This window comes from Achroia grisella, unplaced genomic scaffold (assembly GCF_030625045.1).
Source record: "Achroia grisella isolate CSIRO2021 unplaced genomic scaffold, CSIRO_AGI_Agris_v1 utg352, whole genome shotgun sequence".
Taxonomy (NCBI): domain Eukaryota; kingdom Metazoa; phylum Arthropoda; class Insecta; order Lepidoptera; family Pyralidae; genus Achroia; species Achroia grisella.
Window position 1 is genome coordinate 109,803 of NW_026712812.1, and position 25,256 is coordinate 135,058.

A 25,256-nucleotide genomic window follows, 5' to 3' on the forward strand; every position below is an offset into this window, starting at 1 on the left:
TCGAGATTTAATCATGAGCAATATTATAATATTCGCGCTTTAGTTTTGAATAAAATAACAGGTAACTTACCAACATGTCAAATTGATGTTGGCGCGCTCAGTTACTTAACTAATATTCCGCTCGCAGATGATACGTGGGGAACACCATCAGAAATTGACCTTTTGATTGGTGTCAACCTATTCGCGACCCTTTTGTCTGGAGGTAAAATTATAAATTCACCTGGTACTCCAAACGCGTTGGAGACTGTTCTCGGTTATCTTATTTTAGGTGAAGCTCCCACCTTAACTTCTACGTCTTCTTCATTCTCGTTCTGTTCCACCACTTCGTGCGAGGTTTCAGTATTAATTCGCAAATTTTGGGAGATTGAAGAAGTAGATCGCAAACCAATAACAAGTATAGACGATAAATACTGTGAAGATTTTTATACCACAACGACCACTCGTAACGAATCAGGTCACTACGAAGTCGCTTTACCATTTAAGTATAGTTCTAAGTCTTTAGGGAACTCTTTCGATATCGCTAAACGCAGATTTTATCATTTGGAACGTAAATTCGCATCGCAACCGCAACTGAAATACCTTTATGATGAGGTAATTCACGAATATATAGGAAAACAATATATTTCTCCCGTAGACGTAATTGAAAATAACAGCCCTAGTTATTTTATACCGCATCACGCAGTCTTACGTGAGGACAAAGTGTCCACGAAAATAAGGCCGGTACTAGACGCAAGCGCGAAGTCTAGTACTGGATTTTCGCTTAATGATATTCTACATACAGGTCCTTCCTTACAACAGGATTTATTTATTATTCTCTTGAATATGAGATTGTTCGCAGTCGCCATCTCAGCTGATGTGCGACAAATGTATTTACGAATAAAAGTTCGCCCGCAAGATCGTTGTTTTCAACGTATTGTATATAGATTTAGTCCTAATAAACCGCTCCAAGTCTTTGAATTTAATAAAGTTGCATTTGGCTTACGTTGCAGCCCGTACTTAGCGTTACGTACTGTAGCTCAGTTAGCTTCCGATGAAGGAAATAAAAACCCTATCGCACTGGTTACCATTGAAGATTCTATGGAACCTTATTTATATTCGCTCGCTCGCAAATTTTCGTCATGGATGAAATTACTTCGTGTAATTTGTTATATTTATAAGTTCGCTAACATTCTTCCACGCGGCGTCATATCCAGTTCCGATTTGGATTTCGCCGAACGTATAATTATTCGCGCTGTGCAGGGGTTTCATTTTAAAAACGATATTAGCAAGTTAAATAATAAGAAACCTTGTACCGCATCAATAATTAAATTAAATCCATTTTTATCAGACAATCTCTTAAGAGTTGGTGGTCGTCTGACTCATTCTGATGAAGATTTCGATTATAAACACCCTATATTACTTCCGGGCAGAGATCATATAGTTCAATTAATTGTAACACACTTTCATCGTAAAAACCTGCATACAGGCCCAGAATTGTTAATGTCAATACTACGTACTAAATATTGGATTCTCGCCGCTCGACGTATGATTCGCACGATCGTAGCTAATTGTAATATTTGTTTCCGCAATAAACCGCGTCCTACATTCCCACCGATGGGTGATCTGCCTGCACTAAGGGTGAAGGAAGTTCCTAAAGCCTTTGTCCATTGTGGCTGTGATTTCGCAGGTCCGTTTTTTGTAACCCCTTATCGCGGTCGTGGTATAACCACTCGCAAAGCATACGTTTGCTTATTCACGTGCTTAACCACTCGGGCTGTTCATATTGAGCTCGCAAGTGAATTGAGTACAGTTTGTTTTCTCGCCGCGTTAAAACGTTTTCTCGCTCGTCGCGGTCCTATTCAATGCATGTATACGGATCATGGTACTAATTTTATAGGGGCACGATCCTACCTACGTGAACTTTATTTGTTTTTATCGCAAGAATGTAGATCTGTTTGGGATAAGGAATTAGCTAACAATGGAATTAAGTGGACCCTTATCCCTCCTAACGCACCGCATATGTCCATTGCCTTTGCAATAATATGTATTCTATAAGATAGGTAGTACGCATTTATAATAGGTTAATAAGTTAAGTTAAAATCCTTTACATTTTTCTTATTTAGTAAATTCCGCATTTGATATTTTTTGTATTTTTTCTTTATTGTTTTTTGTATTTGTCGCATTCGCAATAAGGTTCAATTGTGTAGTTCCTTTATTTTTTTCTTTGTTAATTTTACTTTGACATTATGTCAAGGCGGGGGGCATGGTTACGCCAAACGCGATGCGTACCTGGTTTGTTGATGTGCATTGACACCCCTCCCGGCTAATTCAATAATCAGTGATGTCATAGCTTTCGCCGCGCGCGCACGTCGCACTCATATCGCACCCATGTCTTAATAGTTGTAATCAACCTGAGTGAATTCCTGAGATTCCCGTAACCGTGTGGGCCCACTGAAGAACAAGCACATTGAAGTAGGGTAAGTCATTCATATACGACCAGCCAGTTTCCTATACAACAATATAGTCCATCGAAGAAGGCTAGATCATAGCCACCGCCGCACCAGTTTATTATAAACATTAATGTAATTTGTAGTACTCTACCACGTTTGAAATAAAGAATATATTGGCGTAATAAGTTTAAAAGATAAAATGCAAACAATTATTATAAATTTGTTACCCAGGTGCGGATCACAGTTGGAGTCCGCTTGGTATAAAGCGTTTGTAAACGAAACCAAATAATAATGTCTTGTAAAATTTAATAGCTTTATAATTTTACTTGGACATGGATAGAAATATCATAAAAGACATTCTTGAATAGTGTTTGCCGTACGAGCTGTACATTTTCTATATAATTGCAAGTTACCTGGTTTGTTATTAGACCAGTAATTTATATCTTGTCTATTACATGGAATTATTTTTGGATACGGAAACAATGTCTTGAAGAAAGTATTTAATATGAACGTGGATGGATATAATGTATGAATAGAAGAAGACAACCGAAAAATAAAATGGATGGATTGCGAAAGATGATATGTATAAATAATATAACCTCAGATAAATTCCGATGGGAATTAGTCGATGAAGATGACATATTACGCCGACCTTGACTAATTAGATGCCAAGACAGTGATGATAATGATGACGATGTATAGAAACCTTTACATCGAATTGTACTAATATAAATTATAAATGAGATATATTGAACATAGAGCCTAATTGTTTTGAATAGCAACTTTCTGTAAACTCCAGGGTACATAAGCATAATACACTAAACTTCAGCAATGGGAATGGATACACAAATTATGAAACCCGTAGCAGTTCATTTCACTTTTAATGGAATAGTAAAGAAGTAGACATCTACATGAGATGTCTACTTCTTTACTATTCCAATTTCATAAAGTAATGCATAAGTATATATTTTTACCTTATATTTTTATAGTAATATTTTTAATGCCTATGGGACCTTAGACTATTACTAGTTTTATCTTTGTTCCGATTTATCAACGAATAGATAAGTGCATTAAATAAAATAACTAACGTGAACGTTGTTCATTCAAACTTTCGCTTACGAATTATAGAGTGTGAGAAATTGCGTTTGGAAAATATTTGAAAGCCGCGATGAAGAATGAAATCTGATGTATTATTTATGAAGACACTGTTAGATATAAAATGCCCTTATATGGGAGCTGTGTGTGACATTAAAGATGAAATCGTCTGATATTCCGCAAACATTCCAATGGCTGGTGCATCAAATAATTTGAGAGCATATTCCTTTAACCTTTCGACGGAACTATATAATGAGAGTTAGGTTAGGTATATAAGATATTTTATATAACTGAATGGCAAACAAAGTGAAGACCATCAATTCATTGTACAAAAAAGTAGTCTGAAGAAAGAAATTAAAGCTCCTCCATTTTTAACTGAATTGAAAAATGACAGTAGAGGCAATAAAATTGCTAAAAATAATTTAACCTCCTTGCAGTGCAATGCCAATACATTTACATTATATTTATATCATTCGAATATGGCAGTTGACTATGCCTTAAGCAACAGCGCACCTTACAAGCACCCTGGGGTATGCAACTATTCTTGATTTACGTTTTCAACTGAAAGTCATTGCGTGTAAAAATAACTTTAAGATTAAATGATTAATAAATTAATTTATAGATTATTGAATACAGAATAAACTCATAATTTCTGTAATAAGTATATATTTCTGTTGATTTTATTCCACTGCTTTTTCTACGAAGCTTGTTGCTTGTTGTTAATTTCATATTTTATATGTAAAATGCTGTCTATGTTCTTGTGGCAGCTTGTGGTTCGCGTTATGAGTTCTGAGATACATTCGTACAAACATCGAACGATGTTTCAGTTATACATCTATTTTAGTTAAATTTATTAAAAATGTAGAATTATTAAAATCAAATAAAAAATCGTTTATTGATGTAGTACATTTTAGCCGCTTATTAATTTAAAACGTTACATTTTTATATTATAATTTTTTCCCTACCGTCCAGTGCAGTATACGAATAACGTACAGGTTTAATTATGAAGAACTGGCAAGAAACTCAATTAAATTTCTTAATTTTTTTTTTATATTTTTTAATATATGTCTGATGGCTTTAATATATGTCTTAGCTATAAATAAACTATAAAATAATATATAATATTCGCGCAATTTAATAATATTAATTTATTTAGAATAGTTATGACAAACGTATATTAATTTTATACCTAAAATTAAGTTGAAGTTATTTAGTTGGTATATAAACATATTAATTTTTTTATATTTAAATAGCAATAAAGGTATATTAAAATATTTACATTAAGCTTTTATGTATATGTACTTCTTTGATTAATGTGCTTAATTTTTTTTTATTTTATATATCTAAATAATATAATTATTTACGTTGTTAAATATAGGTATAATAATACTATAAAGTTTATATCACTAAGTACACAAATTCTGATATACGGGATATAATTAAAAATTTGTTTAAAAAAAATACTGCACTGAAATTTTTCAAACTTATAGAAGCTATAGATATCGATAGATGTAGCTATTATGGATCCAATAACCTATAATAACGGTACTAATCCAATCCAGTAGCCTGCAGTAGTCAAACACAAGGCTATCTTTTGAAAGATCATGTTCAGGTGGCACGAATGTTGACGCATTATTGATGATAATCCACTCCTGCTACCGGTGCAGGCCGCGCCGCGGGGTGTCCACGGTACCATCGAGACCGCCAAGTGTAAACATATTTTTTTCAAATTATAAAACCAGAAGTCTAATATGATTTTTTTATGTCTGTTGTTATCTCCAAGTGATGTCACACAATTAGTTTTTTATTTAAAGACCAAACTAATTGGCTTTTTTGTTTCTGTGTTTGAGACCACCGAGTGTATTTATCTTAAGTAGTAGTTGAAATTCGATCATAATTAATTTAAATTATAAGTTTTATTATCTAAGAGTACCTAACTGTAACTATTCTAAAGTTAGAGGCACTATATATAGGTATAAACAATAGAGTATATATGCGTGTGTCTGTCAAATACATGGTAGTTTATGTAATGTTTTTTTAATTAATTAATGATAGAATAATATATTTTTAGGTATTTTAAAAAAAATGCATTTTGTACCCCTTTTCTATGTAAACTATAATGTGCGCAAAAAGTCATACTTCTCCGTCCTCGCAATCATACACGCAGCACGCAAATCATAAAAATATATTTTTTTTGTATTATATAAATTATATATTCAAACATTGTGCGTTTTGTTTCACGTATAAATATATAGAGTTACAATACCGAAGCGTAATATCTTTATTTTTTGTTTATATCTCGGTATAATAATTAATATGTTCAACAAAAGAATCGATAGTCAAGGAATTGTAAATAAATTAAATCAAATACACAACAATTACGTACATATAAGTAGGTAATAAACAGTGAGTAGTTCATAAAACAGACAGTGAAAACTAACAAATAATTTTCGTTCATTTGAGGAATTCTTCATAATTTAAGGTAAATATAAATTAGCCTCTGATAGAATTTGTAATGTACTTATTCATATTTATAATTTATTTTTCTTAATTCTATAGGGGTTGTAAAAATGTAGAAAAAAAACATCTATCTATTTCTAAAGCTGCAAATGAAGTCTAAGCTATTATTAAACGTAGTAATTATAATTAATTTCAAATAAGGAAGTCACTACACGCACTTTAATCCCTAATATATGTACATATTTAATGTAACAGCACTGATGGAACCTTTTATTTGTCACGCATTGGGTGTAAGTTCGCCTCTATTTCTACCCTCGTCTGTCATAAAATCACGGCAATAAATCTGTTACAAGAAGGCGTTGCGTGTCCAGTAGCCGTGTTCACATCATCGAAGCCTTTAACACGCTTCGACAGCGAAAGCACACCTAATTTATATGTAAATATAGCAATTAGAACCTTCTTAGTTGGATATTTACCTGCAGATTCCTATCGCGACCGTTAACGAGAGATTCAAATATAATAATTATGGTGAATTCTAGCAAGCAACTAGCTCAAGTACTAAAGGCATAAATGATCTAATTCGTTAATATATAGGTACTTACTTATAATTTAAAAAAATATATTTTTTTTAAATGATATATATTGTAAAAACTAATCCGAATAAGTCGCTAAAATGTCAGTTAGTTTCTTAATTAAATACAAAATAGTTAAAAAAATACATTACGATTTTTCAAGAGCTATGAAAGATACAGCGATACTATGTTTATAGATCCGAGTTAGGTTCCAAAGTAGAATGATAGGCACTAGTACAAGTTACTGGAGCCATAGATGATTCTTTTTGTCATGTAGTTTTATAGACATTACAAAAGAATAGTTTCTTTAACTAAGATAAATATACTTCAAATAATAATTCAAAGTAAATTAATCAATTGACGGGGCACCAGAGAAAACAAATTCACCCGGAATTTAACATGATGGTTTCAGGAGAACCGCGTGGAGGGCAACTTAACAAGATAGATAGATTAGCATATATTAGACAGATCGCAGTACGATTCGTGTACATATATATTACATAAAAAAATATGATGTTTCATTTTAATCAGATCATCTTCTCTGTTCGCTCTAGAGAGGATATGGAAGTTGATCTGATGAAATGAATGAGTGAAAACAGTAAGCATCGCATAATCTCGCACGGTGAAAACATTTACTCAGGAGTATGATTGTTTGTATTGGTATGTGTTTTCTTTGTATATTATGTATGTATATATATCTAAGTTTATCGTGGGACTAGATGGTGCTGTATTAATTATCTTTAATAAAAAAAACTAATTGATAAAACCTATTAGTAAACCATATTGATTTTATGGAACATAAAAAAATACTGTAACGCTCATAAATTTAAGTTCTTTTTACAGGAGATACTCGTAAGTTCATAGGAACTTATTCCACATTTCCCACATGGAGTAATATAGATTACGATGTTACTTTAGAAAATAGTTCCATATTTAGGTATGAGATGTAATCATTTAAATCTATGTATATTTACACTAAGCTATTTTATAGTTAATGCAAAATAAAAACGATACTCTAATGTATACACACCTTTATACAAACAAACTTCTAATTTAAATCTAGAATATAACATTTCTAAATTGAAACTCTAGATCAAACGGTTAAATTCTCGTATGATACCAATTCCCATCTATTGTATCCCGGACCGGTAACCGATAACCGGTATCCGGTAACCACTAATGGGTGCTCAGCTTACCGGTCCTAAGATTTATTCCCATCTTATCCGGAATAGATTGCGTTCTGTTATAGATTAGGAAATACAAAGTTGATTTGCTTCCACTTATTATGAGATATCGGATAGATACTTGTTCACTCAATATTGTTACAGCAATGGGATGGGTCGAATAAAGGTCATAGATTTATTACCAATTGTGGTTGTTTTTGTCTATGGATGATATTATATTATTAAATATATTTGCAGACTTTGCACAAAGTCGTCGAGGCATGCATCTCACCTTTATCTGTCGCAACCCGGGTATTTTCTTAACTATGTTTTGGTTGAAGGGTGAAATATGGCTGTGATATATGATAGCATTTGAAGGCAGGACATATGTCCTCCGGAATTACAACAAATGAATGGAATTACAAGTCTTACTTGAAAAATTCATAAGTCGTGTTATTATCACAAAATTATATCAGCATTTTGGAATCGTAAATACAGGATATAGTAGTATATATAATAGTAAATACACTACATTATACACGAAAATTGATATTACGTTAGTACTTCATAAATTGACGCATTCTATCTTTGTTTTATATATTTCTTTATTTGGGAGACAAAATGTTTCAGAATGTTATTAGTGTTCAAGTACATACTTATGAATGAATAATAACAAAACCTATACAGAAATCCATGGATTACGACTATTGTAAGAACTTAAACTTATTGAAAATATGTAAAAAAAAAGAACTCGTATTGTAAGTACAACAATTAGGTACAAAATAGTGAATAAAATATTTTTATGTTTATTCTCTACATATAACTTGCTAGTGAATCTATAGTTATTTATATTGACCGTAATATTCTCATCCCAGCATATATATGTATTGTGTCATTCTCGATATCTATACACATACTCACTAATGACTCATAAGGACCTACCTTTTTTTTAAATGTTTTTAAATCGATAAATTTTGAGTATTACAATTAAGAGCCGTTATTATTATCCAATGTTAATAACGCCCACACACAATATTATCACATCGATACCGTTACAAAATAGTTCTAACGCAAAAAGTGTTTTGTATGCAAAATAGTAAATAAATATTCTACGTCTCATAACAAGATGAGATTAAGTGATATGTTGTTATAAATTAAAGATGATTTTATGATCTTTATGTAATTTGAATAGGCAATTTATTTGCTAATTCTCTTAATCGTTGACCTCATGTAATGTTTAAAAAAAGAAATAACATGCTAGTGACATTTTTTATTATATTATACTGTGATATAAAGTATAACAGATCTTTGCTAATCATAATTATAAGGAATACGTAAGAAATTGTGTGTTTAGGATTTCACTTTCTCTCACTTCACTTCATAAAAAAACGATTCATTTCTTTATGTACCAATTTTAATAATTTGATCAAAGAATCATCAAATTGTATTCAGAACCATTCGCGTAACATACAAAACTAAATTTTTACACCATTTTTACAAAAAAATCTACTTAATACCTAAATCTGTAATGTTGCCATTTTTTATTATTACAACATGTTTATTTAAATAGAAATGTTCAAAGACATACTTTTCTTCAATATACAATTTTAATTCTTTGTCTATAGTATTCAAATGATATATATGAGTATAACTAGTGGTTCGCACCATCATTGCGGGGTGTACATAACTAACTAATAAAACAAATTACGAGATTATCCACTTCGAACATACAAATAATCAAATTTTTCGTCTTTATAATATTAGTAGGTACGTATACGTTTGGTTGTTATGGATACCTTTATTTTTGCATTTTTCCAGAACGTTATCTATTTAACTAACGTTTTTCCATTTATTTCCATTCATAAATATTTCATTCTTAATTCATCATCCAAATATTTTTTTCAAATGACCGAATCAATACATTATCTTTTTCATACATCATACAATGTTAATAAAAAATCTAACGGATCTTGACATTACCAGAATTGAAAAAAAAACCGTTTCAAATTAACTACTAGCGTTTTTCTGTATTGTTGATAAATGGTTCCATATTTCACTTGACGATTTATATAAATCAATTTAGTGCATTCAATTCATTAATTCAAATTTTTGTATGTTACGCAAGAGCGTCTATATGTATAACATAACAGTATGTATAGTACAGATGTTAAAATTATGTTTATAAAATTTCTTATACAATTTACTATAGTAAATAAACTAAGTGTAAAAATTTTGTGTATCTATGATAACGTATAATAATTATAATTTCATTAAAATGTCTATGTCTCTAAGATAATAATGTATCATAGAGATATAGACATTTTATGAATATAGATATTATAAACATTGTCAGTTACGGTTATGACTTTTTTGTTAAAATGTATTAATTTTAATTATTGTTTTGTTTTTACTTAGTGTACCTGCTATTGGTTCCAGTCAAATTATGGCATGAAGCTGTTTTTGTATAAAATATAATCACAAATTATTCTCTACTAATATAACATAAAAATATTTGACTCGAGCAAAGAAATTGTTGAATTCCAATAAATTCTGCCGTTAAAATTGATGCTACGGAACAATTGGATTATGATCAAACAAACTAATCTATTCAGCATAACGAAATTACAAAATGTTATGACTACGAGCTACGTAATGACCACGAGATCAGTGGTGACCTTCGGTGGTCTTGTATTACTATATAATAGGATATTATAGAATATGAAATGAAGCAATGTTATATGTATTTCACGAATTAGGTTTAACTATTAAAAAAATATAACAGTTACATATAAACGTACCATTTCTTACGGCCTTATTACTTTCAGCAATAAGGCCGTCTTATTGTAACTATACATGTATTGCTTATGCCTTTACTGTATGTTACAAATAAAGTATATTATACCTATCTATCTACTGTGGACTGACTTTTTATGCCTTTATAACCTAGTACCTAACAGTGGAGTTACAAGTAATTTCACTACCATAAGTTTTTTAATCCTTTTTTTCTTTATTGAAATAGCAAACAAGTTAAAGCGTACCTGGTGATAAGCTAAATAACTGCTGCAGGTGTGTTGCCATTCAAGAAGATTAAGATACCTCTTATTCTATAATTTCAGTGCCGATTCTGCAACCTACAACGAAACACACAGCTTTAAAAAACAAGTAGCTTAGCGGCTGCAATAGCTCCCCTATTTACCGAAGTGTTTAAGTAAACAGACTACTTTTCTGTTGTAATATAACAATTTATAATAAAATAGAAACTTTTTTTTATGGTAGATGTAGAGACAGAGATGTGAAATATATATATTTTGTTTTATAGTTTTGATAAAAAATACATGACAAAATTTTAAATAGATCAATATTAAAAGAGTTTTTCAATTTTCACACTCTAACTGAGATAGAATACAGCTTACAAAGTAATTTGCTTGGTGAAAGAAATTGTAGTTATAAAGTTATCCACGCAAACGACTTTGTTATAACTATACTTAGAATAAAGGATTCAAGCGCCCACCACTAACACCTTACTGCATTTATGTCTCTGAGATCTCTAATGAATGCATTTCTTTACAGGCAACCTGAGAGCACCCTTCACATTACTGGCTGACGCTTTCCGTTTATGAGGTAAGAATAAATTTATAAAGAAAAACTGACCAAGCTTGATTAAGCTTACTAACCTACGATTCAAACCGGTATGTTAGAACGTGTTAGTAGATTTTGTTCTTTAAAGAAGTACCGTCTATCATATAAGGTTATAAATCCTTTTAATTGCAAAAATTGATGTAAATCCGTTCGGTTTTAGTATATATGTATATCACATCAATATTTAAAGAAATTTAATAATACATACTTAGAATTAAATTTATAAGACTTATTTTAACAACAGTATTTTTTATTAGGTGTATAGCCTGAGTAAGGTTTCCCATTTTATTTTTATTGTTTTTATTCAGTGTTTATTGATAGTATACTTATAGTACACACTGTATCAACTGCCTCAACATATCCATGTAGGAAAAACCACTACTAAACAATAAAAAACATAAAAGTTACAAAAAAAAATCGGATTATATTTGTAATCTTTTTTATACTACATATTTTTATACAAGCATAAGGCCCATCTGGTAAACGTTATGGACGTCTGAAATACCAGGTGTGTCACGTGCATATTGCCAACCCTTAATATACCCTTCCTAAAAACTCCATGCTGCGATCGCTCGAGAAAATTTGTAAATATACATATATTATTATGTATGTATCTATTGTATAAATATTGACATATAGAAATTGAAATACTAGTTATTTATGATAAGAATTGCTTGTGGGTAACGCCGACGTTTCCGTATTGAAAAAGACTCGGTTAGTCGGAAAAATGAATATTCATACCAATGATTGCGATACGCAACTACCGTTTTAGAATCAAATGAATTCAATACTCTTCCAAAAGCGGAATCTCTACAAAACAACCATCCAGCGATATGCCCGTGCGATATGGAAAGAATTTTCTTTTGACACTTCTTAGTAGAATTCATACGCCATGACTGTGTACTCCTCTGAATTAAACATAGTTTAAGTAGGGTTTTAAGTAGTTTAAATAAGCCTTGTTTTTACAAGGTTTTGTTAAATATGTAGCAGGATTTAACTATACAATGTAATATGTTAAATAAACACCGATTGTCTTAAATTACCGTAAATATTAAACACTAGCTATGCCCGCGGTACCAGTATGAAATTTATAGCCTATGTTTTATACTGATATATATGTATTAGCCATAAAGTTACTGCAAGGTTCCATGAAAATCCGTTTAGTTGTTTTTGCGTGAAAGAGAAACATACATCGATTCATCAATTTTTATACTCACAAATTTTCGAGCTTATTATATTAGTAAGAAGAAAAGGTAAATAGTTGTAAGATAAAAGTAAAAGTTGAACTATATAGTTCAACTACATTCTCGCGCTAAGTAACAATTCACAGTAACATTATTATTGTGTTACTTAAGTATTATGTTAAATCGAACATTTTTATTTTTGTATTATTTGACTATATAATTACCTAGAAATAACACTTGGTACCTATTAAAAATACTCGTGAGAACTACGAGATATTGACCCAAGGGCCCTTAGTACCTATTCTATAATTTGCTAAAAAAATGAGGCTTGAAATTATTCAATAAAAATCTCTTCAATGTTCATTTATTACTTCTATTGCATTTAACTGTTTAATTTCCAACGCTCTTCCATAATACTTGATGAATACCGATTTGCTGCACCGTCATTAATTATAGATACAAAACGTATTATTATTGAAAACATCACACCTCAGTGATTTCATGCGTGTTAACAACATATTATCTGTTACTTATACGACATTAAGTAATTTGTCATTTAATTCCGTGAAACGCTTTATTGGGTAATAGTATGCTTTTGTACCAGTCTATTTAAACTAGTAAGGATTGCAAAGTAACGGGGTTTTCCAGAAGACACTATTAAAGCTTTTATAGAAATAAATAAAAATAAGGATTTTAATTTATTTAACAAAATTTATACCTTAGGTACTCTAACTCCCGACAACAAAAATAACTGTAAGATGTAAAAAAATTCATAACCTTCATAAGTCCTAATAATTTATAGCAAAAAGCATTTCTGTCATGTCAGTTTTTTTTCGGACTACTCTAATGTTGTTGGACGCAGCTGGCCTTTATAACTTCACCGGACGATAGGGAGCGAGTGCACTCCAAACCCGCGGTAGGACTTATGGAGCGGCTAAGCCCAACTCCCGCCTGACGGATACGACTTTAGTCTGAGGGCACCGCTAGGGGTTCGAATCTCAGGCCGTCGTAATTTCGATCCCCGTTTGAATTAAGCAGGGGATCGATCGAAGGTGCCTTTTCATGTCAGTTTTTAAATAAATTAAACAAAATATTAAAATCAATAATAAAAATCGGTCTATTGTTAAGGAGCTGCGATGCCGCAGACTGACATGTTAAATATAATAAAATACGCCTCTTTTTGAAATTATGTTTAAATGAATAATAGGCAAGCTCACATGAACAGACACTGCTAATCAGTGTCTACTCACAAACAGATATGATAAGATTAAAAAAAAGGTGTGACAAAGCTAAACTAAAACATATATATACAATGTAACTGACTGCATGTTGCAACTGAGTGCAGAAAATATGACATTGACAAGTGTAATTGTAGGAAGCCATAATTCTTTTCATTATAAATGTAGTTAGGAAGTTAAAAAACTCCACTTTATATGAATCGTTATTATATACATTTTTTGTAATAATTCAGTGAATCTCTAGTTGTCAGTATAAGAGTTCTATTCTATTAATAAATAGCTAGCTAGCTATTAGCCGTGACTTTGTCTGCACAAACTATCATTCCCTATTTCACCCCTTCCAGATATTTTTTTAGATGTATTCTACTTTAAGTCAAATTTAATTAAAATCTCCTCAGCCAATCTTTTGTGAAAACGTAAATAGATAAACACTCTTTCATGTTTATTATATTAATGCTGGTTAATATAAAATTTTGAGTCATGGGTATTATACTAGGAAATATACACATGAAATAAATAATAATATTACATACCTATATTTAGTAGATTGTTCGTGACTTATAGGGATAGTAGTGAGATCTAGTGGAGGAACGTGGTGGCCCGTATCACAAATTTTTCGGATTCCTCGTTCTACACAAATCTCTACATTTGCATTAAATTTAACATGCCCAGTTGGCTCTGATGCACTTTATATTATATTTTTTGTGGAAAAAATAAATATACTATTAGTATTAGACTCATCATTAAAATCAGTTTGATAGTTTGTGCGTGAAAGAGTAACAAACATCCTTCCATACTCATAAACATTTGCGTTTATAATAATAATTAGATAATTGTAAAATGACAAACAGTGACGACAAAAACGTGTTACATATTTTGTGAGCTAAAATTGCACCTAATGTTTGCACATATTTAATTATTCATAATTAAGGATTCCTGCCATAGTTCTGTCAACTATAGTCAACTATGGGAAGTCTCAATTGTTAATACGTCTGTTACATTGTTTCTTTGTTCTATTTATTGTCTATGCACCAATGTCCACATTAGTACATCTCGTGTGAACTTTGAATAAGGAATCACGACTGGCTAAACATTAATAATTAATAATTATTGCTGCAGACTGAAGCGTCTGCAATTAGCGATCGTAATTAGTATGTTACATAATATAGTAGACATGTGTGGTGTTAATGACCCACTCGATTACTCTCTTTTCGAAGGAGTCATCCATCTAATGTTATTGATTTCATTCATCTATATATTTGCATAAATATATAGAAGCTTAATTAGAAATGTTGTACAATTAAATTATGCTTACGTTTGAAATGTTATGTATATTTATTGACTTAATGTCAGTAACCTAAGTTTTTGTATTCAATAATTATCGTTAATTTACACAGGGTAGACCGTAGTAAATATTTAATACTATTGGTTACATGCGATTTCGTCTGCTTTTTTTAGCGTATAACTTTATGTGATATAATCTATCATCATATCATTAAGATCCGTTCAGCCGTATAGTCGTGAAGGAGTAAGAAATAAAGAGACGCATAGAGAGATAGACACCCTGTTACACTTATAATATTAGTGTAGATATAATTGAATTCTACTACAATTCTAGTAGTAATTTTATTATGAAATAATAATTTTGAAATTTTTTTACGGTACATACGTGCATATAAGATAATAAAAAAAAAACATTAAGTACTTCACTGATGGTAGCAGTTCAGCGCAAGTAGTCCGTCGGAGAGAAGGAATTGAATAATCTAAATTAATAATATCTAATATTAATAACGTGGAACGTATTAGTAATGTTTATAATAATAAATACTTATTTGCTTACTTGCTACATAGTACAGTTTTGGTTCCTACTAAATAATAAAAGTTAAAAACATAGAGCACCTCGTTAGCATAATTAATTAATTAATTCTATATAATATTATTCGTTAAATTCCTTTTCAATAAATATATCATAATACTAATAAATAATAAACTATCTATCTATATAAACATTTTTATTTAATAACCAAAGCATTGAACCAATTTTAATGTAATTTATAAAAGACTAATTTAAAAATACATCCTCTGTAATGAAATACCTAATACAAAAACAGTTTATAAATAGGCAAATGACATATTTCTGAACAATCATAAAATAAGTACAACAAGTTAAAAATGAAGCGCCGGAACTACTCGTAACTATAATTACATCTGATTTATCTTAAGTTTTAATTATGTTTAGATGTCAAGACTTGATAGTCTCAGTATGCAACAATGCAGTGTAAAAATAAACGTTCCACATCTGATATCATATCATAATATAAATTGTCGAATTATGTTCATGTCATGCTTTCTAGCTGAGTTAAGAGATCTTGTTATGTATGCTCTTATTTTTTTAATTAAAACATCTTATCGTGGTCAATAAAAACTTACATAATTGTTTTGTTTTTATAAAAAAATTGTAAGAAATTTAGTTCTAATGCATATTAATAAAATTTGTTACTGTTCTTCTAACTTCGAATAATGCTTTAGTCTTTTAGGAAGTCATCTGCGTCGGTAGATCAGTCTCACGTTTTTCAGATGCCAAGCAGTTTGCTTTGTAAGCTCTATTCTTGCTGTAGGATGCAAATTAGGCAGTGAAATTACAGGATAACAGGTATAACTTCTTAGTTCTCTGGAACGGAAATGCATGAGTAGTAGTATTACGGGTGTCTCATGATAAATTACATAATACCTCTACTGCTGTTCATGTACATAGACGACTGGTACCACTTACCATCATCATCTTGCTTGCCATTCAAATTGTTTAGAAAATATACTGGATAAGTAACAAGACATCTTAGTCGTCCGAAATGGCAACCAATAAGCAGTGTTACGTAATATTCGAACCCTCGCAGGAAGTAAGGCTGTGTGCTCATGCGCTAGACCATTGTATATTTGATTGTATTGGGGATATAATTATTATGTTGCATTTATTGATACATCTTTATGTAATAAAATAAATTAGAAAGTATGTTTAGCTGTGTGTTTTATCACTACCCTTTCCCGACCAAACAGCAAAACGGATTTTAAAGAAATTTGGTGTAGATAGATTGTATCTAGAGGACGGACATGGGCTGTATATTATCTAAAAGCAGACGAAGTCGTAAGTAAGTATTATAGTTACATATATTAATATTTATTACTCACATGTTAACTTCAATCTGTTTAACTGTCTGAATGAGTATCTAAATGAGTAAACGCACACGCGTGACTCTATTCAGACCGTGACAAATTTTATTGCACTCATGTTAAATTATAGTAAATTTACCGAGGTTAATTATCCCGGATTTTATTTATTAATTGCCGTAAAATGTTAAACTAACATCACTTGCCGTCGACTGTCACGAATTAACCATTTAACCATATAAAAATAGTTTTCAACTCTGTTTTATGCGAGTAAAGTTTTACCAAAATTTAAAAGGTAATTTATTTCTTATAAAAAATTGTTGAGTTATCAATCTTATGGTAAATCATCAAGTCATCTGAATAAATCTGTAGCTATGGATATCACGTTATCATGTGACATCAGTGACAATATTCACCCGTTGCTATTCCGGAGATTGGTTTACCTCTTATCCCTCTTATCCTGCAATATCAATCCATTATCTCATCATTCAACTTAAATACATACAGTAAGAAGCTTCGTGGCTGAAATAGATGATTCTATCCTCCAAAATACATGCCGAAAAATTATATTACGCCTATGAATAAATGTTGAGCAAAACCAGATTGACTTTACTACTAGTAATATAAACATAGTAATGAGTGTGTAAGTTAGTTCATCTTAACTCTCGGACTAAAATTTAAACCTGAGCACTAAGTACTTTAACGATAGAATAAAAGAGAAATTTCAAAGGATCGGTTATTTTATAGTCAGGTCGTAGCGATAACTTTCACTTCGTTACCTATTTTTTAATATTTGCTGTCTTGACTATAAGCAGTGTATTAAAGTTAAATAAAAGGTCTAGACTATTATTACAAGGACTTGAGGATAATAAAAAAATAAATGATGTAAATAATGAGCATGAACCTACTCCACCTGACTCCAGACGAACTTCATAGCATTCCATGGAGCGTAGAGCCAGGTACATCGTGTGGTAAAGAGGGAAACTGGGAGCGTTCTTGGGTATCGTGACTCGGGTGTAGTTTTAAGAGGCCTCTTGCCGACGTACTTCAACATTACAAAATTAGTAAGAATCTGAAAAATTTAAGAGAATGTCGACAATAAAATATTCCAGTTCCAGTTCATATAAAAGGGAATGCTGTACGGGCGGGTATATTAATTGAGGTTACTAACATTTTCATAATAAAATAAGTCACAAACTTTTCTTTTCATATAGTATTTTTTCCCTACATGGACGTCCAATTTTATACCCTATCCATCTAGTACAATTGACTGATTCATATAAGAAGCATCGTAAGGCTCTCAAAGGGTAATTTACGTCACATATTAAGGTAGTAGGATGTAGGAAGCAGAGAAAACCATGAAATGGGTCATCGATCACTCAAACATGTAATTAAAATGCTGACAAACTGGCAAATCCAGGATTCATGTTGCTGATGTCACTTTCTATACGTAGTATTATATAGGTATAAAGAATTTGTACATTGATATATACAATTCAGTAGCTTTATTATTATTCATTATTTTGTACTATGTAATCCTATTGACAAATAATACTATTTAAATCTTGTTGCGAACTAAAATTATGTATTAGTGAAGTTCATTATCTGTACATATTTGTCATTATCAATCTCGCTGTAAGCTTACACATTTATCTTTAAGTTGCGTACGCGCCGGCTGCCGGATAATCTGTGCTAATGTGAACGCCACGCTAGATAGTGTTGCCAGCTGTCACGATCTCGCGCCATTATTCATACGTCTACATGGTTTTTAATCAATGTGGTAAGATAAAGAGCGCGATTTTTATAAAATAAAATTCTGAATCCATTTCTTCGATTATTATTTCACATTCCTATAATTTCGCCTTTGTCCTAATTAAACGAGATGTTCGTGGATCTGTTAATGTATATTAATAACGGTTAACATTTTTCATCAGGTTAACCATTACCTACAATTTGTTGTAAAAATAATGATATCTTCACTGAAAACAACTGAAGTATACTCTATAGTACTTCAGTTTATTTAAATAATAGACAACCGAGACTAGATTTAATCCTTTAATAATATTATTTTAGGTATATTACGTATGTCAATAATTCATATTCTTTACTGTTACATATCTAAAGAAATCAAATATTCAAAAGTAATACCTAAAACGACATATAGTTTCATAATAATACAAAATTGTTCTAGCAACACTGTCGAAGCTAATAGTCTGTAGTCTTATCCGACTTGAAAAGGCCGATAGAAGCCCTACAGATGCCTTGATAATTAGTACTTATTACGTCTCTTACTAGACACGCGGCTACAAAGTAGCCTGTTTAGTGTGCTATGTAAGATTTTATCGTTGACGTAATGGACTTTCATATTGATTTAGTAGTTAACGATATTTATAACAGGACAAAAACTGGGGTATATGTACCTACATTGTTTGTTGGTTGTTTTATTTTAAATTATTATTGTAGCACAACAAACCTTTTTACGTACTTTGTATTCATTTTATTAAATATATATATAACATTCTTGTCAATTACTATAATAATTGTTGCTATCGCGTGTTCATCCCTGGTGATTCAGGAGTAGTTATATCGGCTATAGGAATCATTTTATTACGAATTAAAAAACTCACTAAAAATCTTTTTTGCACTTTTTATAATAATCGTCCACCATCTTGATTTAATCGATATGTATTCAAAACACCATGAATTGAAAAGAAATAAATACTATGAGTACGGACTTTAATAATCGTTCAATACACAGAAAATACAATTAATTCAGTACCTAAACTATTTGTAGGCAGTTGAAAATCTTCCACACGGAACTTTAGTACCTTAACTATAAGAAAGAGGACATAGTATCTATCATAAACTTGATTATAAAGCAAAAATAATAAATGTATTTTCTCATTGATAGTTAGTGGTCAACTTGGTAGCGATAGCGACCCGCTTTTTCCATTGTGATGCTCGATTCAATCAATAAATATGTACAATACTAATCGTAAATAACTGTTAGGTCTTGTAAGATTCAATCGAACCAACGTTAAAGTAATCTAACTCACATTAATAGTGGAAAGTGCTACTGTAGTGCACTTTTGCCGATGGCACTACAGGACTGCCCATATATTATAGTTATGGCTCTTTGAAATCAATAGACACTCATGGATTAAAGACGAAAAATCAAATTTAATGGTAAATTTGATTTTATTCAACCACAGCTAATTTGTAAATAGTGATGCGAGTGTTTATTTAATGATTGATAATGGAATTGTACCGTCGCTTGCGCTAATGGTTACGCTTATGGGGCCCCAGGAAAGAATGATAAGTGGAGGTTAAGTCAGTTAGCCCATCCTTGCAAATTCACCAAAAATTTATCACGATGGTTTCCATAAATACGTAGCATTTTATAGAACTAAGATGCATTGCCTTCTAAGCTTAGCCACTAAAAAAACGCATATCTGCAACATATGCAGTGCAATCTGCATCATATATATTTTTTTTGACGCCACAATGGTCTCTCTTGACCAATCATATGAGACAATAACATTCAAAAGCGAGTTATTCCACTCTGAGCAAGTAATCAGGATATTTTATTTTCAATTCTTTTATACAATAATGCTTTTCTGTACCGAGAATATCATATTTATCACTGATCTTATATTTGCACTTGATTTTATTATACTCGACAGCGACAATGTCTCCTTTTTAGAGTTCCGTAGACTGTCTCTCCATTTGCAAAATATGCTTACTCTGTGCCCACATATAGGTACTTTTTAAATTTATGTACATATATTATTCTCATGTAGGTGGTGCCTCATCCTATGATGGCGATTTTTATTCCTAATTACTTATCTTATTTTATTACACATATAATATAAAATATATATATATATATATATATTATCTTAGTTTCCTTCCCCATAACTAATCTTTAGTTGAAGGTTCTAAGGAAATATACTTCGTATAAGCATAACTTAAGTGAAGTATATACTACCTAAAAATTGTTGAAGTAGGTATATTTTCGCATACTGTAAGGTAACAACAAGAATTAAAAAAATATTTCTACTGAACCTTCAACATATCAACAAATATTCGATTTGGCTTTATTTTTTGTCTTCAGCGTGTGACAATACTTTTTATTTTAATAAGCATATATTCGCAATTTCCATATGAATTGCCTTTATTATAACTGATAGGTACCCATAACGTGTAGTTTATTTTAATACGATCATATATTGTTAGTCTTTGTGTTTTATTCCTATATTCTTATAAGTATTAAGCTTTTGATAAATTGTAGTTATATATTAAAATTTAAATAATAAAAGAATCTTATTCTTCTATGTTTTATTACCATATACAATATTATTAAAAACGACTATAATCTGTTTTTCTTCCTTTGCCTAAACTAAAAAAATTAAACAAACCCAAGTACTTCAATAAACAAGAAAAAAATACTTACGTATAATATGGATACCTCGAAGTAAAGTCCTAAACTAAAACCTTTGGATAATATCTTCTTATACGTATGTAATAGAGATAGCTTCTTTATTACCGATATATAGCTCTAATTATGTACGATGTTGTCGTAAATATTTATAATTTACCTATTTCTAAAATTTATGTAAGGCTATTTTCGTAATTGCCATATCTTAGTTGAAATGATTGTAATTAATAACTGTCTACACTTGCACTAAGTAAGGAACCATGATGTTTAAAGCAAAGCACGCGACAATATATTATTTTAATGTTTATGGTAGTACATCAATAATACGGAGAAAATTCTGCTCAGTGCCTGCGACGGCCGGAGAAATGTCTGGTCTGGAACCATTCGCACTTTGTTCAATTACCAGCGAACTGCTTTATCTCTGATGGTATTAGAAAGCCTTTTACATGCTAAATAGCAATGCTAAATCTATTCAGATAGGTAAATATATGAATTTCTACAATTACTTTTGAGCATAACTAGATTCAGTTGTATAAATTGGTTATGATGATTGAAATTATGTAGGTATAACACCCGCGTCTTTGTTATGATTTATAACAGCCGTTTACAAAAATTATAATTTTATTATCATCACTACTAATGACTAATGTAAATATTTAAGTTATTAAACTTAAATATTTACATTTTACTTTTTCCCGAGATTCCTTCGGCTTTTTTTGAGATATAAATGCCTATGTTCGCCCTCGTATTACAATCTGTCAGATTTCATTACGATCCGTTCAGCTGTCTATTTATTTTTTCGGTTTTTTTTCTCGACTAAAAAGATGAACAAAAATAAATAGATAGACAGATACGCCCACATTTATCCCTAATAATATTATTATTATTAGGGATTGTGAAATTGCTTTAGGATACCGATTTCCTTCCACTCGTGAAATTTTAATACCTATACGTATAATTAGTAAAAATCACGGGATCTTACCACGTTTTATATTTATTTACTGAGTTCCCGATATTTCGGTAGTGTTTCAACCACCATGATCACGGGTAGACTGAAGAGCAGCGGGTAGATGGAAAATGAAATCTTTTTATGGGCAGACATATGCGTCTACCTTCACACGTCTTCGTTTGTTGCTACTACTGGAACTCGCTCGATATTCATCTCGGCAAACTGTCTCACAGTATCTTTACGTACATTTAATACATTTTTTGATCGCGTATTTTGTTTTTGTGTAATTATATCAATCACTGGAGTCTAGGGCATTAGAGAGCCTATAGCCGTTTTCCCGATTGAAATTTTTATATTTTTTTCGGCCTCTCTAACCATTCTTGGGATATAATGCCGTTCTGATGTTAACACTTTTGGTTGGTGTAGTTCAATCCAGTGATTGGGTCCCGATCCCAACAAGTGTTCCGCTATGGCTGATTTACGTGGATCGTTGTTTTTAATAGCTTTTATTAATAAAAGTCAATCACTGGATTGAACTACACCAACCAAAAGTGTTAACATCAGAACGGCATTATATCCCAAGAATGGTTATGAAATACAGAAATATAAAAATTTCAATCGAGAAGGCTATAGGCTCTCTAATGCCTGGAATCCAGTGATTGGTTTAATTAAACAAAAACAAAATACGCGATCAAAAAATGTATTAAATGTACGTAAAGATACTGTGAGTACAGTTTGCCGAGATGAATATCGAGCGAGTTCCTTCCAAACGAAGACGTGAAGGTAGACGCATATGTCTGCCCATAAAAAAGATTTCATTTTCCATCTACCCGCTGCTCTTCAGTCTACCCGTGATCATGGTGGTTGAAACACTACCGAAATATCGGGAACTCAGTAAATAAATATAAAACGTGGTAAGATCCCGTGATTTTTACTAATTATACGTATAAATAATGACCGCGTCAAGTTTAAAACAGTATTTAATACCTATTTTCGCCAGTCGATTAATAACAGTCAATTCTGCAGTAACCATGCAATATTTTCGTATGTATCAATGTCATGAAATCCATTAAACAGTATGGTGTATATAATATAATAATATTAATTCTAAACTATACATTTCAATAGATTTTTATCATAAGTTCTCACGACTTCTGTACAGATTTATATTCAGTCGGTACGAGTACCAGTTATTGTCTACGAACGCCCTTAAACAACTCGTATCGATGCATGATTTGCACACACAGGCCTTTTTATAAAACCTAATAACCATTCAATGTATGTCGTGAACAGGGGGCGCTGCTGTAAATTAAAATATCAGCCAGTTTATTTGCATGCTACACTGAACGTCCGATATATAAAACGTTGTACGGTGCTAATATTTTTGCCATTTTCTATGTGTTAGCCTTCCCGTGTAAGGATGACAGGGTGTAGTTTATTGGTCTTTGCTTTAGATGCAGAGGTGCTGAACATTTTTATTGCTGCATGCAAATTGGTTAGGCCGTTTATATAATGCTGTCAGGGGTAGTCATTATGACCAAGTGCAATGCCTTTTTAGTCTAAAGGCGATAGGACTAACATGAAAATACCATCTGATATGCTTAAATTCACTATAACAACTAACATTTGTCACCGACGTTGGCAAATTGATGAAACTTGTGATAAATATTGCAAAGAGCGGGTGCGAGCTTTCTAACTCTTGGGTAGCTACGTAGGTACTTCTTATCTTCGATAACCTGTGTCTTATGTGCCTTAATTGCTTATCTTAACCACATAGATTTGCATTCTAGCTATTTTATCACCATGATCTTGATGAAGTAGTCAGTTGGCCCCTATTACTAATGTTTTAACTGTACTGTCGAAAGTCTGTTCAGAAATATAAAACAAATAATGTTTCGGTAGATTTTTTTATATTTATTAAATATGGATCAATTAGGTTTAAATAGCTTCAAACTTAGGTGGAAAACGCATTCAATTAAAATTACAATTAGCTTAGTAGTATTATTATTATAAGGAACAAAAACTTGAATTCAAAAAGTACATGGTAAGATTCTCTACATTTATAAAATAAAGTCGCTTTTGCTGTCTGTTCACTTAGCTCATTTAAATGACTACTACGGATTCTAATACAATTTTCAGCAAAAGGTTATTTAAGCGGAAAGTTTATATGTATAATATATACATATTATCATACAAAAAGGCCGAAATAAATTGCACGCGCGTAAAACTATGGGCACAGCTAGAATTTAATAAATGAAAAACCTTTTTCAATTTTTATAAGTAAACTTCATAAAAATCTTTTTTCTTCATTTTTGTTTTATTACATAATTATAGTCTATAATTAGATTGATTGACATGAGTCTAATACGTTGACGACCACTGAAACCTAAACACAGAATACGGGCGGCGCCTGCGTGTTTAATCGGTGGCGATCATTGAATTCCTCATTTAAATAATAGTCAATTCAGTAACCAAGCGGGGATCGTATTTCCATATCAGTTATATTTATGTAACGCGCCAGGAGCAAACCCTCTATGGAGATTAATAACGTTTATCAAGAACTAATAAACAGTTGGTTTCGCTTACGTTCATAATAGGATAAGGTGCGTTAATAACCAACGGATATACAATGTATGCATTTAAAAAAATGTATTTAAGTGTTTCTATCAGTTATAAGTATTTAGTATCCATAGTACAAACTCTGGAGTTTGAGACTAGATGGCGCTGTATGTGTGTCCTAGGTTATTATTTTTAAACATTCATTTATATTTGCTCTCTCAACATTTCTGGATCTGAAATATTGGTAATATTATATTTTTTTATCTCTGTATTAATTTGACTATATAGCAATGTAAGCCCGACCTTCAGTAACTTGAGTCGATTATATAATCTCGAAGATATCATCAAGTGGGTCCAATGTTATT

General features: G+C 31.2%; 1 protein-coding gene across 1 annotated transcript in view; it reads left to right on the forward strand.

The window, feature by feature from the left end:
* LOC131843863 (WW domain-binding protein 11) overlaps nucleotides 1-25,256 on the forward strand; it is a 107,060-nt gene that overhangs the window by 66,361 nt on the left and 15,443 nt on the right. The window contains exon 4 of the mRNA XM_059192624.1: nucleotides 11,290-11,340. The gene's annotated coding sequence lies outside the window, so the exon portion shown is untranslated. The remainder of the gene's footprint in view (nucleotides 1-11,289; nucleotides 11,341-25,256) is intronic.